Source organism: Canis aureus, chromosome 4, assembly GCF_053574225.1.
Source record: "Canis aureus isolate CA01 chromosome 4, VMU_Caureus_v.1.0, whole genome shotgun sequence".
Classification (NCBI taxonomy): domain Eukaryota; kingdom Metazoa; phylum Chordata; class Mammalia; order Carnivora; family Canidae; genus Canis; species Canis aureus.
Window position 1 is genome coordinate 61160157 of NC_135614.1, and position 13902 is coordinate 61174058.

General features: G+C 41.8%; 1 non-coding gene across 1 annotated transcript; it reads right to left on the bottom strand.

The window, feature by feature from the left end:
* Positions 1-10020: 10020 nt before the first annotated feature.
* LOC144313136 (U6 spliceosomal RNA) lies at positions 10021-10127 on the bottom strand. The gene has a single exon (XR_013378860.1). It is a non-coding gene; the product is annotated as a U6 spliceosomal RNA (small nuclear RNA).
* Positions 10128-13902: the final 3775 nt, after the last annotated feature.

The following is a 13902-nucleotide window of genomic DNA, read 5'->3' on the forward strand; positions in this document are numbered from 1 at the left end:
TGGGCTCAGCGGGGCATCCTGAGCGCAGCACAGCGTCCTGGGCACAGCGTCCTGGGCGCAGCGGGGCGTCCTGGGCACAGCATCCTGGGCGCAGCTAAGCATCCTGGGTACAGCATCCTGGGCACAGCGGGGCGTCCTGGGCACAGCTTCCTGGGCGCAGCAGGGCGTCCTGAGCATGGTGTCATGGGCACAGCATCCTGGGCGCAGCAGAGCGTCCTGGGCACAGCGGGGCGTCCTGGGCACAGTATCCTGGGCGCAGCGAGGCGTCCTGGGCACAGCATCCTGGGTGCAGCAAAGCGTCCTGGGCGCAGCAGAGCGTCCTGGGCGCAGCGGGGCGTCACAGGCACAGCGTCCTGGGCGCAGCGGGGCGTCCTGGGCACAGCAGAGTATCACGGGCACAGCCCTGCTATCTTCAGTTTCCCTCAGAATACTGACAGACATCTCGGGGGGGGGGGGACAGATTAAAAGGGAATATTCCAGGTTCTGTCAGAGTTGTTTTATTATTTTTTCACTACAAATTATTATTTTTTTACTTTTTATTTTTTTAGAGAAGGAGGGGGAAGGGCAGAGGGAAAAGGAGAGAGAGAATCTTAAGCAGACTCCATGCTGGGAGCAGAGCCCAACAACGGGATCCATCCCCCCTACCCCCCACCCCTACCCCCCACCCCCCCACCCCCCAACCTCCCCACCCCCTCCCATCCACGTGAGATCATGACCTGAGCCAAAATCAAGAGTCAGAAGCCTAACCAACTGAGCCACCCGGGAGCCCCTATAAATTAAATTACACAAGTGACACACAATTATTATCCCTGTATAAAAAATGGAAACAACAGAAAGGACATTTCTATGACTATGACTACCCCCACGCAATACCACTCTCTCCCCAGAGGTGCCCACTGTTAGTGTTTCATGAGTGGCCTTCGAGACTTTTTTCTTTGATTTATACACTTACTATGTTCACAGAGAAACTCAAAGAGATTGGGAGATTTGCTTGGGAGATTTTGTTTTTAATGAAAATGGAATCTTCTTGTAATTACTGTTTTGTAATTTCCTTCTTAATGTGTCTAGAGCTGCTTCCATATCAGCATACGTAGATCTGCCTTATTCCTTTATATCACTGCATGGTATTCCCCAGGGTGAGTGGGGCACGGACTTGATTTGTCACTGTGGCCCATCATGACTGTAGATTTGTCTTCTCCAGGCGGTATATGGTCCTGGTTATGTCTCTGAAGAATATATAAAACTAAAAATAAAAATAAACAAAAAATAAAAATAACTAAAAAAATAACTAAAAATAGGAAGTAACAGCAAAGGATGAGTTCTTTCATTCATTCAGCCAACTAAAGCCTGTAAGAATGCTTACTTTAAGTAGATCCCTCATCTTTTTTTTTTCTTTAAAGATTTTATTTATTTATTCGTGAGAGACAGAGAGAGAGAGGCAGAGACAAAGGCAGAGGGGAAGGCAGGCTCCATGCAGGGAGGCTGACCTGGGACAGGACTCGATCCTGGGTCTCCAGGACCACTCCCTGGGCTGAAGGCGGCGCTAAACCGCTGAGCCACCTGGGCTGCCCAGATCCCTCATCTTTTAATACACAGATCTGTATAGATGAATTTAGTAAATAATATTAATCATGTTGCCACATTGTTTGAAATTCATTCATCATTCCTTCATGAGCCACCTACTTTGTGCCAGACACTCTGCTGAGCTTTATGGGACTGTATTAGTTATGACCGCTTTGATTTCAATGAACAGAAAACCCTACTCAAACCAGCTTTAACAGATAATGTATTGGCTTCCGTAATTAACACATTCATGGGAGGAATGTTGCCAGGAAGTTGTGAGTGTTCATTTCTCAGCTCTGCTTTTCTCTGTGTTGGCTTCATTCTAAAGCAGGATCTGCTCGATGAAGGCAAGGTGTGTTTGATCCAGGCCTGGACCCAATCTTCTTTAGCAAATCCAGCAGAAGAAACTGTCCCAGTCTTCCAGCAAAGGTCCAAGATTCACTCTGATTCAATTAGTTTGGCTTAAATGCCTATCGCTAAGCCAGTCTCTGTTCTGATTGGCCAGTACTGGGTTACATGCTTACATCTGAATCTGGGAGTCAAGCTGTTTCTAAACAAAGATTTCTTAACAAGGGACCATTAATTTGCATAGGAAAAAATTATATCTTTCGTTTTACTGACCTCTAACTGAAATTTAGTATTTCCTTCTGTTATGAATATAGCAAACAAATCACAGTAGCATTAAAAGTACCTGTAACTTTGTCACCAGTATGAATATTTCACACCACATCACAGTTGTCATTAGTATCTCAAACTTTCATTTATGTTCATCACTATTTCAAATATGATAGGTATCAGGCCAACTAGATCTTGTTATTTAATGTGCTAATAAAGAAGGATATAGGGGTGTCTGGGTGGCTTAGTTGGTTAAGTTTCTACATTCGGCTCAGATCATAATCTCAGGGTGCTGGGACTGAGGCCTGCATGGGGTTCCTGCTCAGCCAAGGAGTCTGTTTCTCCTTCTGCCTCTGCCCCTTCCACTTCATGCTTGTGCTCTCCCTCTTTCTCAAATAAATAAGTATATATAAATAATACTATGCCAAATGTTTGTTTTTCTAATCATTTGAGAACTTTTTTTTTTTTTTTTTTGAGAACTATTTCAATATAATTGACTTCCTTTAGGGGTACTGGGTGGCTCCATCAATTGAACGTCCAACCCTTGATTTCAGCTCAGGTCTTGATCTCAGGGTCATGAGTTCAAGCCTCACATCGGATGCTGGGTGTGGCGCCTACTTAAAAAAATAATTTAAAATATATATAATTGACTTCTTTTAAATCATAAGCAGTCTACAGTATGCATTAAAAAAAATCCATCTGGGGGTGCCTATGTGGCTCAGCTGGTTAAGCATATGCCTTCGGCTCAGGTCATGATCCCGCAGTCCTGATACTCAGCCCCAGGTCATCCCAAGGTTGTTGGGCTCCCTGCTCAGCAGAGGGTCTGCTTCTCCCCTCCCTTTGCCCCTCCCCCCACTAATGTGCACTCTCTCTCTCTCTCTCACTCACTCAAATAAATAAATAAAACCTTTTTTTAAAAAAACCCAGCTGAAGAGGAGTCCATGGACTTCTTTCTGTAGACTGCCAGAAGGGTCCAGGGCACACACAAAAAGGTCTAAATATAATATGGGGCAGAGAGGTCTCCCTGAAGGAAAATGAGGTGTCTTTGTCAGAAGTAGACAGAAATGACAGATATCCACTCCAAAAAGTTGTAAAGATGTGCTAAATGTGAGCCTGCCCTCTAAACCATTTAGGCTAGAAGAGCCCTGCAGATGCTGTGGGTCCAGGATGAGAAAAACAGGGACTCCCAGCTGGCTCAGTCGGTAGACCATGCAACTCTTGATGTCAGGATTGTGACTTCAAGCCCCACGTTGGGTGTAGAGATTACTTAAAAAATAAAGTCTTTAAAACAACAGCAGCAAAGACCCAAGAGTAGCAAGGACTTGCCAAGATTACTTAGCAAGTGGCAGTATCTGGACCCAGCAAAGGTTTCCTAACTCTAGACCTCTCAGGGTCAATGGAGAAGGTGAGAGTGAACCTCAGACTCCTGAAGTTAAAAACAGCACATGAGAGAGAAGGAAATGTAAAGCACTAAATGCCTCTATCAGAAAAGAAGTTCTCAAATCCATAATCTAAGCCTCTGGGCTTAGATTTGTGACACTGGAAAAAGAAAATCAAACTAAGCTGAAAGCCAGCAGAAAAACAAAAATAATAAAGTTTAGAGCCAAAATTAACAAAATAAAAGAACAATAGAGAAAATCATCACAACCAATAGTTGGTTCTTTGAAAAGACCAACAAAATAGACAAACCTTCACCTAAATGGACCTAGAAAAAAAAAGGGAGAAGATTCAAATTATTAACATAAGATATGAAGGAAGGGACATTACTACCTTACAGACATAAAAGGGGTTATAGTGAATGCTATGAACAACTGTACGCCAAGGAATTCTATAACCCAGGTGAAATGATCAAATTCCAGGAAAGACACAAAGTATTAAAACTAATTTAAGAAGAAATAAAACATCTGAACAGATCTGAAACAAGTAAAGAGTTGGAATTAGTAATAAAAAAACTACCCACATAGAAAAGCCCAGGCCCAGATGGTTTCACTGGTGAATTCTGCTGAACATTTAAAGAAGAATCCATACCAAATCTTCACAAACTCTTCCAAAAAATAGAAAAGGAAGGAATACTTCTCAACTCATTCTATGAGGGCAGTATCACTCTGATACCAAGACCAGACAAAGACATCATAAGAAAGCTACTGAGCAATAACTCTTATGAATACAGATGCAAAAGCAGTACACATAAGGACTTAACCACAGAATTAAATATCATAATGGGAAGAGATTTATAAAGATGTCTCTAGTTCCCAGAAGATTCCCATCATCAAAAGTAATAAGACATAATGGTGATACATGAAATTAAATTTAAGCATAGAAGTATAGTGGGACCATTTTGGGAAAATATGCAAAGATAGTTCATGAGAATATTTTGTTCCGTAAAGCAGGATTAATAATACTTTTCTGCCCCACCTTACCGTTTTTGGAATCATTTTGAGGATCACTTAAGGATCATAATAATGTTGAGAATCTTTTAAAGCCCTCTTGTGTAAAATAATTACTATTGGAGCTCTTCACAGTTTGTAGAACATGACCCTACTTATGAGCTCCATTTTATTCCTTGTAATGTGTTATCTCCTGACTCTAGACCTTTGTATTTGCTGTTCCCTTGACCTAGAATGCTCTACCCTCACTTCCCCTTATGCTCTTGCTCCCATTCTTCACACCTTGACCCAAATATCACTTTCTTAGGGAGTCCTTCTCGCTGTGTGATTTAAATTCAGTCTCTGAAATTATATTGCCTGTCTACTTGTAAGTGTCCCCCAGAGCCTAGGACAGCACCTGGCACATGGAGGATGCTGTTAAATGAAGGATGATCCACATCTTTGAAATTGGTAGCTAGGCCTGTTGTATGGATAAGGAAGCTGAGGCTCAGGAGAGAATTTACTTACTCCAGTTTTTGTGGCACATAGGGTATGCATAAAATATAGCTATCAAGATGGCAGCCAGCAGTCCCCCCCTCCCCCCCAGCCCCCATTCTGCATGCATGGTGCTCCTCCAAGCAGGAGTGGGAGCTGTTTTCTTCTCCTTGATTCTGGACTGACATTGTGACTTGCCTTGACCAAAAGAATGCAGCAGAGAGAGGGTGTTGTGCCCATTCCCAGCCTAGCCATTAAGATGCCTTGGAGGGCAGCCTGGGTGGCTCAGCAGTTTAGTTTTGCTTTCGGCCCAGGGTGTGATCCTGGAGACTTGGGATCGAGGCCCCTGTCAGGCTCCCTGTGTGGAGTCTGCTTCTCCCTCTGCCTGTGTCTGTGCTTCTCTTTCTCTCTCTCTGTGTCTCTCATGAATACATAAATAAAATCTTTAAAAAATAATAATAAAACATAAAAAAAGAAAAAGACGCCTTGGAGCTTCTGCTTTCAGCCTCTAAGAAGCCACACACCCATAAAGAAGTCCAGCCAACCTGCCAAACAAACCGCATGGAAACAAAGAGACCTGGGAGGACTAGTGACCACAAAGAGAGAAACCAGCTAGCTCCCCTCCATTTCCATCTCCCCTGAAGAGACACCAGGCATTTGAATAAACCCATCTTGGATCCTCCAGCTCCAGTAAAACTGCTTCTGTCAGTACCACATGGAGCAGAGATGAGCCAACCTCACCAAACCCTGGCCACATTGCAGAATCATGAACAAATAAGCTGATATGGTTGCCTTAGCCACTGCATTTGGGGACAATTTGTTACACAGTGACTGATTCCTGAAATGCTAGCTGTATGAATTTTGGTACATTATTAAAATTATGTGAACCTCAGTTTCCTCATCTGTAAAGTGGGATAATTTTAATACTTAATCTAAGGGTTGTGATGATGCTCAAACATTACATAGTACACATTTAGTGATTTTGAGAAATATAAGATATGACAATATCATAAAATTTCCCACAGGGGTTGAGATAGGTTGATAGATGAACTCTACCGGGCAGGGTCTTATGGAACCATTAGAAAGCAGCAGCATAAATTTCACAAACCACTTTATTTATTAAGTAATTTGAAACAAAAATAAAGTAATAAAAAGAGCGACACAGAGCCATTCTGATTCCAACAAAGTAAACGTTTTCTGAATAAAATTTGAAGGCAATGTGGAGAAATGAAAAGTGTTAGTGTTTGGAGTCATGGTTTTATATAAAAATGTACCTTTAAGGATTTCTTTTTTGCTGTTGTCAGGTTCTTCATAATAAATCACTTTAAATGCAAGTTCCAAAAGGGGATAAAGGTTTGAAGAAAACATGGAGAAATGAAACAGTGTATTTGAATTTTGATTTTAGTGAAAATGTTCTCTACTAAAATTTCCCTTAATTCAATCTTCATAAAAAATAATTTCAGTGCAATTATTAAATAGAAAAGCTGGCCATTGTGTAATTTATCCATTGCTGTTATGAGCTCAGCAGGGAGCTAAGTGCTTGTATTCCTTCATTTATTCAACAAATAGTAAAATCCATAGCTCTAAGGGAGGGCTTTCCATGCATGTGAAGTTTGAAGCCTCTCTGCAACTCTCTAATGTCAGTGCTATTATTATTATTCCCATTTCACAGATGAGGAAACTGAGCCTCAGAGGTTAGGTTCCTTGCCAGAGTCATTCAGCTTGGAAGTGGCAGAGTTGAGGTTAGAATCTAGGTTTCTCGAGGCTCTCTCCCCACCCTCCCTCACTCCTCTGCCCACAGCGGCACAGACCGCTTTAAATGTTTTTTTTTTTTTTTTTTTTTTTTTTGCTTTAAATGTTTATGGACTAAATAAACAGAGACTGGGACATCTGGGTGGCTCAGTCAGTTAAGCATCTGCCTTTGGCTCAGGTCATGATCTCGGGGTCCTGGGATTGGTCCTTTACTTATTTTTTCCATGTGATGGTTCTTTGTAAAATTTTAAATAAACGAATGTCTATACTTTTTATAAAGAAGAGTGAAAATATCATGACAGAAAAGACACTATCAGATGTTGTTGAGAAAGCATTTCTGCTTTCTGCTCAGTGGGAACCTGCTTCTCCCTCTGCCCTTCCTTCTGCTGGGGAGGTCTCTCTCTTTTTTTCTCTCTCTCAAATAAGTAAATAAAATCTTTAAAAATAAATAAATAAAATAAACAGAGACAGACCAAGCAAATAAGTGAGCCCAGAGAGGCAGCACTTACATAAAACAACAATACGGAGTCAGGAGACCTGGACTTAGATTCTGACTCACTCTGTGGCCGTTCCCTCTGGACCTCTGTGGCCTCACAGGCTAAATGAGGAATTCGAATAGATATTTAGAAAATTTTGGAAAATAACCCAGACCATAACCCTTTGGACCTTAATTTTAACTGATTATAGTTAGTATGTTAGTTCTAAAAGGATACTAAAAATACGTCAATGGTACTCAGATACTATTCAAAGCAGTATCAGGACTTTTTTTTTCTTTTAAAGGTTTTATTTATTTATTCATGAGAGATACAGAGAGAGAAGCAGAGACGCAGGCAGAGGGAGAAGCAGGCTCCATGCAGGGAGCCTGACGTGGGACTCGATTCCAGGACTCCAGGATCACACCCTGGGCTGAAGGCGGTGCTAAACCGCCGAGCCACCCGGGCTGCCCAGTATTGGGACTTAAAAGTCCCAAGATTTGAGTTCAAAGATTGGCTCTACTTTTGAGTGACTTTGGGCCAGTTTTCTAGTGCTCTGGCTCTCAGTTTCAAAGACAATAGCAATCCTAATGTCCCTTGATGAGCACTTGGAATTCCTCCAAGGTAACCCATGTGAAATAATCAAATATTTAATAAGTTCATATATCTTAATCGAAAGACAACTTAATGAGACATCAACATAAAATTCTATAACATATACAATTTGCATATATCTGTTTTGATGTTTCCTAATCACTCAGCAATTCTTTTACAGGTAGATACATATTTTTTATATAAGTTGCCACGAAGAAAGGAAGTGAATGTGTTGCCCTGACTCTGTAAGGTTCGTGAAACAAAGACCATGTCTGTCTGGTTCATGCCCATCCCCTGAGCCAGCACAGCATGTGGTCCACAGTAGGTGCTCAATAATTGTGTGATGGATGATTGACAACATGCCTATATCTCTGTGAAGACAGTTCAGAGCTGAGATGGAAGTTCTCCTGAATTCCCTATCTCATCTACTTCCTTTTTTAAGACTTTATTTATTTATTCATGAGAGACACAGAGAGAGAGAGAGAGAGAGAGGCAGAGACACAGGCAGAGGGAGAAGCAGGCCCCATGCAGAGAGCCTGACGCGGAACTCGATCCCGGGACCCCAGGATCACATCCTGGGCTGAAGGCAGCACTAAACCACTGAGCCACCCGGGCTGTCCAGTATTGGGACTTAAAGTCCCAAGATTTGAGTTCAAAGACTGGCTCTACTTTTGAGTGACTTTGGGCCAGTTTTCTAGCGTAGTTTTCCTACGTATGGCAAACAAGCACACGGAAAGATGCTCAGTATCACTAGTCATCAGGGTACCACAAGTGGCAATTACAATGCAATACCACTACACATTCCCTACCGTGACTACAATTTTATTTTTTTTTTAAAGATTTTATTTATTTATTCATGAGAGACACACAGAGAGAGAGAGGCAGAGACACAGGCAGAGGGAGAAGCAGACTCCATGCAGGGAGCCTGACCTGTGACTCGAGCCCCGGTCCCCAGGATCAGGCCCTGGGCTGAAGGCAGCGCTAAACTGCTGAGCCACCAGGGCTGGCCCCATGACTACAATTTTAAAAACTGACCAAGTGTTTGCCACAATGTGGAGCAACTGGAACCCCTGTACAATATTGACAGGAGTGCAAAATGATACAGATGCAAGACACTACTTTGGAAAATAGCTCGGCAGTTTTTTTTTAAAGTTAAACATAGGGCAACCCGGGTGGCTCAGTGGTTTAGCGCCGCCTTCAGCCCAGGGCCTGATTCTGGAGACCCTGGATTGAGTCCCACATCGGGCTCCTTGCATGGAGCCTGCTTCTCCCTCTGTCTCTGCCTCTCTCTCTGCCTCTCTCTCTCTCTGTGTGTGTGTGTGTCTCTCATGAATAAATAAATAAAATCTTAAAAAAAAAAAGTTAAACACACACCTCCTGCGTGACCCAGAAATCACATTCTAAGTATTTATGCAAGAGAAACTTTTCAAAATATGTGCACATAAGGATTCACATGTGAATTATCATAGAACCTTTGTTAACAACAACCAAAGGCTGGAAACAACCCAAGTGGTGGGTTGAGTAAACCGATTGAATGAATAAACAAATGATGGTGACATCCATTCAATGGAATAGTATTCAGAGAAAGAAAGGAACAAACTACTGATGCATGCAACAACATAGATGAATCTCAAATACATTGTACTAAGTGAGATATGCCAGGCTCAACGATTCAACAGTGTGCACAGCTGTTGCTTGAACAATGCAAAAGTTAAGGACACCGATTCTTTGTGTAGTTGAAAATCGGCATATGACTTTGGACTTTCCCAAAACTTAACTACTAACAACTTTTTGTTGATCAGAAGCCTTACTGATAACGTGAAGAGTCAACTAACACATTTTTTATATGTTACGTGTATTGTATACCATATTCTTACACAAAGTAAGCTAGAGAAAAGAAAGTGTTAAGAAAATCATACAAAAAAAAAAAAGAAAATCATACGAAAGAGAAAATATGTTTACGGTGCTGTGCTGTATTTATTGAAAAAAAATCTGCAAAAAAAGTGAACCCTCACGCTTTAAATCCATGTTGTTCAAGGGTCAACTGTAATTCCACTTAAATGAAATTCTAGAAAAGGCAAAAATATAATGACAGGAAGCTGAAACCAGGGGTGGCAGTGGGAGCGGAATGGCTACAAAAGAAAACAAGCAAACTTTTTGGCATGATAGATATATTCTTCATGAATCTGCATGTCATCCTTGTGCAGGGGCCATGCTAATCTTCTCTGCATTATTCCAATTTTAGTATATGTGCTGCCGAAGCGAGCACACATGATAGAAATATTCTAAAAGGCATTGTGGTGGTGGTTACATAACTATATGTTTGTCAAACTCATTAAATTATATACTTAAGTTGGTGCATTTTATTTTACATCAATTAAATTCAATATAGCTGAGTTTTAAACTACTGTTTGGGTGGTTGCTTGTTAATATGGATTGCTTTTTGAAGCAGCGAGTACTCTATCCCTGGAGAATTCCAAAGATAGGCCAAATGGATATCTGTCAGGCATGCTGTAGAGGGGATTCCTGAGTTGGGTGCAAGCCCGGAAGAGATGGCCTTGGAGTACTTAGGGTTATAGAATTTAGGTTTATGGTCAGGATCGCCTGATGCACAGTAGAAAGAACAATAATCCAGGAGTTAAGAGCCATTCATTCCTTCATTCATTCACTCATCATTTACTGAACACCTGCCATGTGCCTGACACTTTAGTCTCCCGACTAAAGATCCTTCTGTGCTGTCTCATTGAACCAGATTAACGTGCAAATCCCCCAGCATGGTTCATAGGGCCCCCAGTGACATAGCTGTAGGTGGAAGGAAGATCAGCGAGGGAGGAGTTGTGGCATCCCTGTGCACTGGGGTGAGGAGCAGGGACAGCAAAGGATGGCATGTTCAGGAAACAAAGCCAGCTACTTCTGGCCCTGGCCCTACTGCTGGCTTGTGTGATGCAAGTCTCAATTTCCAGGTCATGCAATGAGACAGGTGATCTGGAAGGGTCCCTTCAATCCCAGGGTTATAAGTCTAGGCATGTAGCCCTGCTGCCCCTCTGTCTCTGTCTCTCTGTGTGTCCCTCTCACTCAACAGACACCTTTATAGAAAATTGTTATCTGCAGATATGAGTCACAGATTATTACTGGCTCAATCTGCAGGAGGCTTCACAGCCCATCCTGCTGACATGATTCTCTGCCCAGAAGAGCTTGAGGGTCATGTTACTGACCTGAAGTGCAGAAGAAAACCTGGTGAGCATACTTTGAAATGGGAGAAAGAATGTACTTATAGCCACTGACACTCTCCAGACAATGATCTTTCCCTGGAATCCAGTAAAAGGGAGTGAGTGGGAGAGAGAATAGTCCAGTCTATCAGATCTTTTAGATGCTGTGTGTCCAAAGCACTCAAGGCACTACTGGGGTGATGTTTCCTTCCAGTCAAATGGAAAGGTCACAGAACTGGCCATGAATCAATGGGCCACTCAGTCTTGGCTTGACCTTGACAATGTTACTTCACTTCTAGCGTTTCTTTACCAACCAAACACAGTAAGAACAGCTCATATTATCAAACATTTCACATTTTCAACATTACAACTAATACATGTTTATTAGAGAAAATATGAAACATGAATAATTAGGGATGCCTAGGTGGCTCAGTGGTTGAGCATCTGCCTTTGGCTCAGTGCGTGATCCTGGGATCCGGATCAAGTCCCACATCGGCCTCCTCCTGGGGAGCCTGCTTCTCCCTCTGCCTATGTCTCTGCCTCTCTCTCTCTCTGTCTCTCATGAATGAATGAATGAATGAATAAGTAAATAAATATTTTTAAAAGCATGAATAATTAAACATATATATGTATAAATAAATATTCTTTAATCTCACATTTTGACAAAACAGATGTTTCTCTATTTTGACCAAAATGGGATTGCAATTGCACATTTCCTTCTGCACCCAATAATTTTCTATAACAACATATTGCAAACATTTTTCTATGTCGTTAAATTTTCTTCTGGGGCACCTTGGTGGCTCAGTGGTTGAGCATCTTCCTTCTACTTAGCGCATGATCCCAAGTCTGAGGATTGAGTTCTGCATTGAGCTCCCCGCAGGGAGCCTGCTTCTTCCTCTGCCTATGTCTCTGCCTCTCTCTGTGTGTCTCTCATGAATAAATAAATAAAATCTTAAAAAAATTTTTTTTTGTTTCTCCTATCTTATGACATTCAGATGTGGCTGGATACTCATGGGTATAGATCAAAGCTAGTTTCTATATTCCATTTCACCCTTCAAAAACACACTTGATCCCAAAAGCACTGCCAGGCCCTGTATATTTTACTGAAGACTTTGTGGGCCATGGAGGGGAGAATTACATTGTTCACCACGATCAAAAGTCCCGTGTGATAGCTCTCTTCTCCTCTAGTCTGGCTTCCCAGCTGTGCCTACACACAGCTGATTCCGTCATTCTGCAGAATGGTGGGTGACTGGATGGTATTGGAAGGAGGAACAAATGTGGCTTTGACCAGTCCCCTCATATCAGGGCTGAGCCTCATCTCATCCTAAGTCTTCTGTCTACTGTATATCAAACCGACCTCCTTCAGTTGTGTCAGAGGTGGGTGGTAGACTGACAAAGCATGGAGATATTTCCTGTGGTGTGATGTGTGGGAGGATCAATGGGGAAGCGTCTCCTAACCCTGATGACCCCTACCCCAATGAACCTGGCCCAGCTCTCATGGGACTGCATTCCTTCCTCACTCACCCCAGCCTTGTGGGTGCTGGAGGGAGACAGTCTGACCAACTGGCATGAACTTTGGCCTAGTGTTATCACTTTTCCTGAGAAACTCAAAAGTGGCCAAGCAAATCAAAGGTCTTTTATGACCAGGAGGACAAAAGTCCAGTCCAGCCATCAGCCATTGATTATTCCTCACCACACCTTGGGCAAGATCCTTGCCCCAGTTTTTCAAAGAGTACAACTGAGGGTTATCTTCCCAGGTCCCTGTATGATGCCAAGATGTCTTATCAGACTTGCAGGCAGGTTTGTTCAGAGAGAGAAGGCTTCTAAACTCACGCCCACTAAAGCTGTGTGTGCTGGGGTAGAGGATGGGGGCTCTATGGCCTCTCCTGCAGAGGAGAGATGCACACCTAAAACCAGGATTCTCCATAACAACAACAAAATGGTAATTAAGTGAGGTAGATGATGTGTTAACTAACCATATTGCGGGAAATATTTTGCAATATATAAGTGTATCAAAGCATCGCATTGTAAACTTTACACTTATGGGTCGATTGTATCTCAAGAAAGCTGGAAATAAACAAACAAATAAATAATTGAAGAGTAAATCAAACCAGGATTCTTTCTCTTCCAGCAGGAGTGTCAATAACAATCTGTATAGGAACTTTAAGAATGTCTTCACCCTTTGATCTAACAATTCCATTTCTAGGAATCTTTCCTAAGGAATTAATCCTCAATGTGGACGTGGCTCCAGACACAGAGGTGTTCATCATAGCATTATTCATGATCGTTGAAAAGTGAAATCAACCATCTACACTAGCAATAGATGAATTGCTAACATTTATTGCATTTCCCTGTTAGCAGAGATTTTTAACCTGCATTGTCTCATTGAATCCTTGCAGGAGCCCTGCAAGGTAAATATTGGTATCATCCCCATTTTGCAGGTAAAGAAATTGGGGCACAGACAGATTAATAATATGTCCAAAATTATATTTCCAATAGCACTGTAGAGCCAGGATTTATAGCAACATGAAAAAAAATGCTTCCGTTGAAATGGTTTGTGTTAAAAAGAATCAAAGTTATATATGGAATGATCACAACTATATAAAGCAATAATAATAATAATAATTGTGACTCAGAGGTTTATTTTTAAAGGCTTCAAAGAAGTACTCCAAAATACTACAGTGGTTCTCTTTAGGTACTGGGTGTGTGGCTATTTTGTGACTTTTGGTGGGGAAGGTTCTACCTTTTTCTATTTTACACAATTACATATTTTTATAATTCAGAGGAAAAATGAACCTTCTGTTTGTTCTTAAATAGGTATTTAGAATTGAGAAT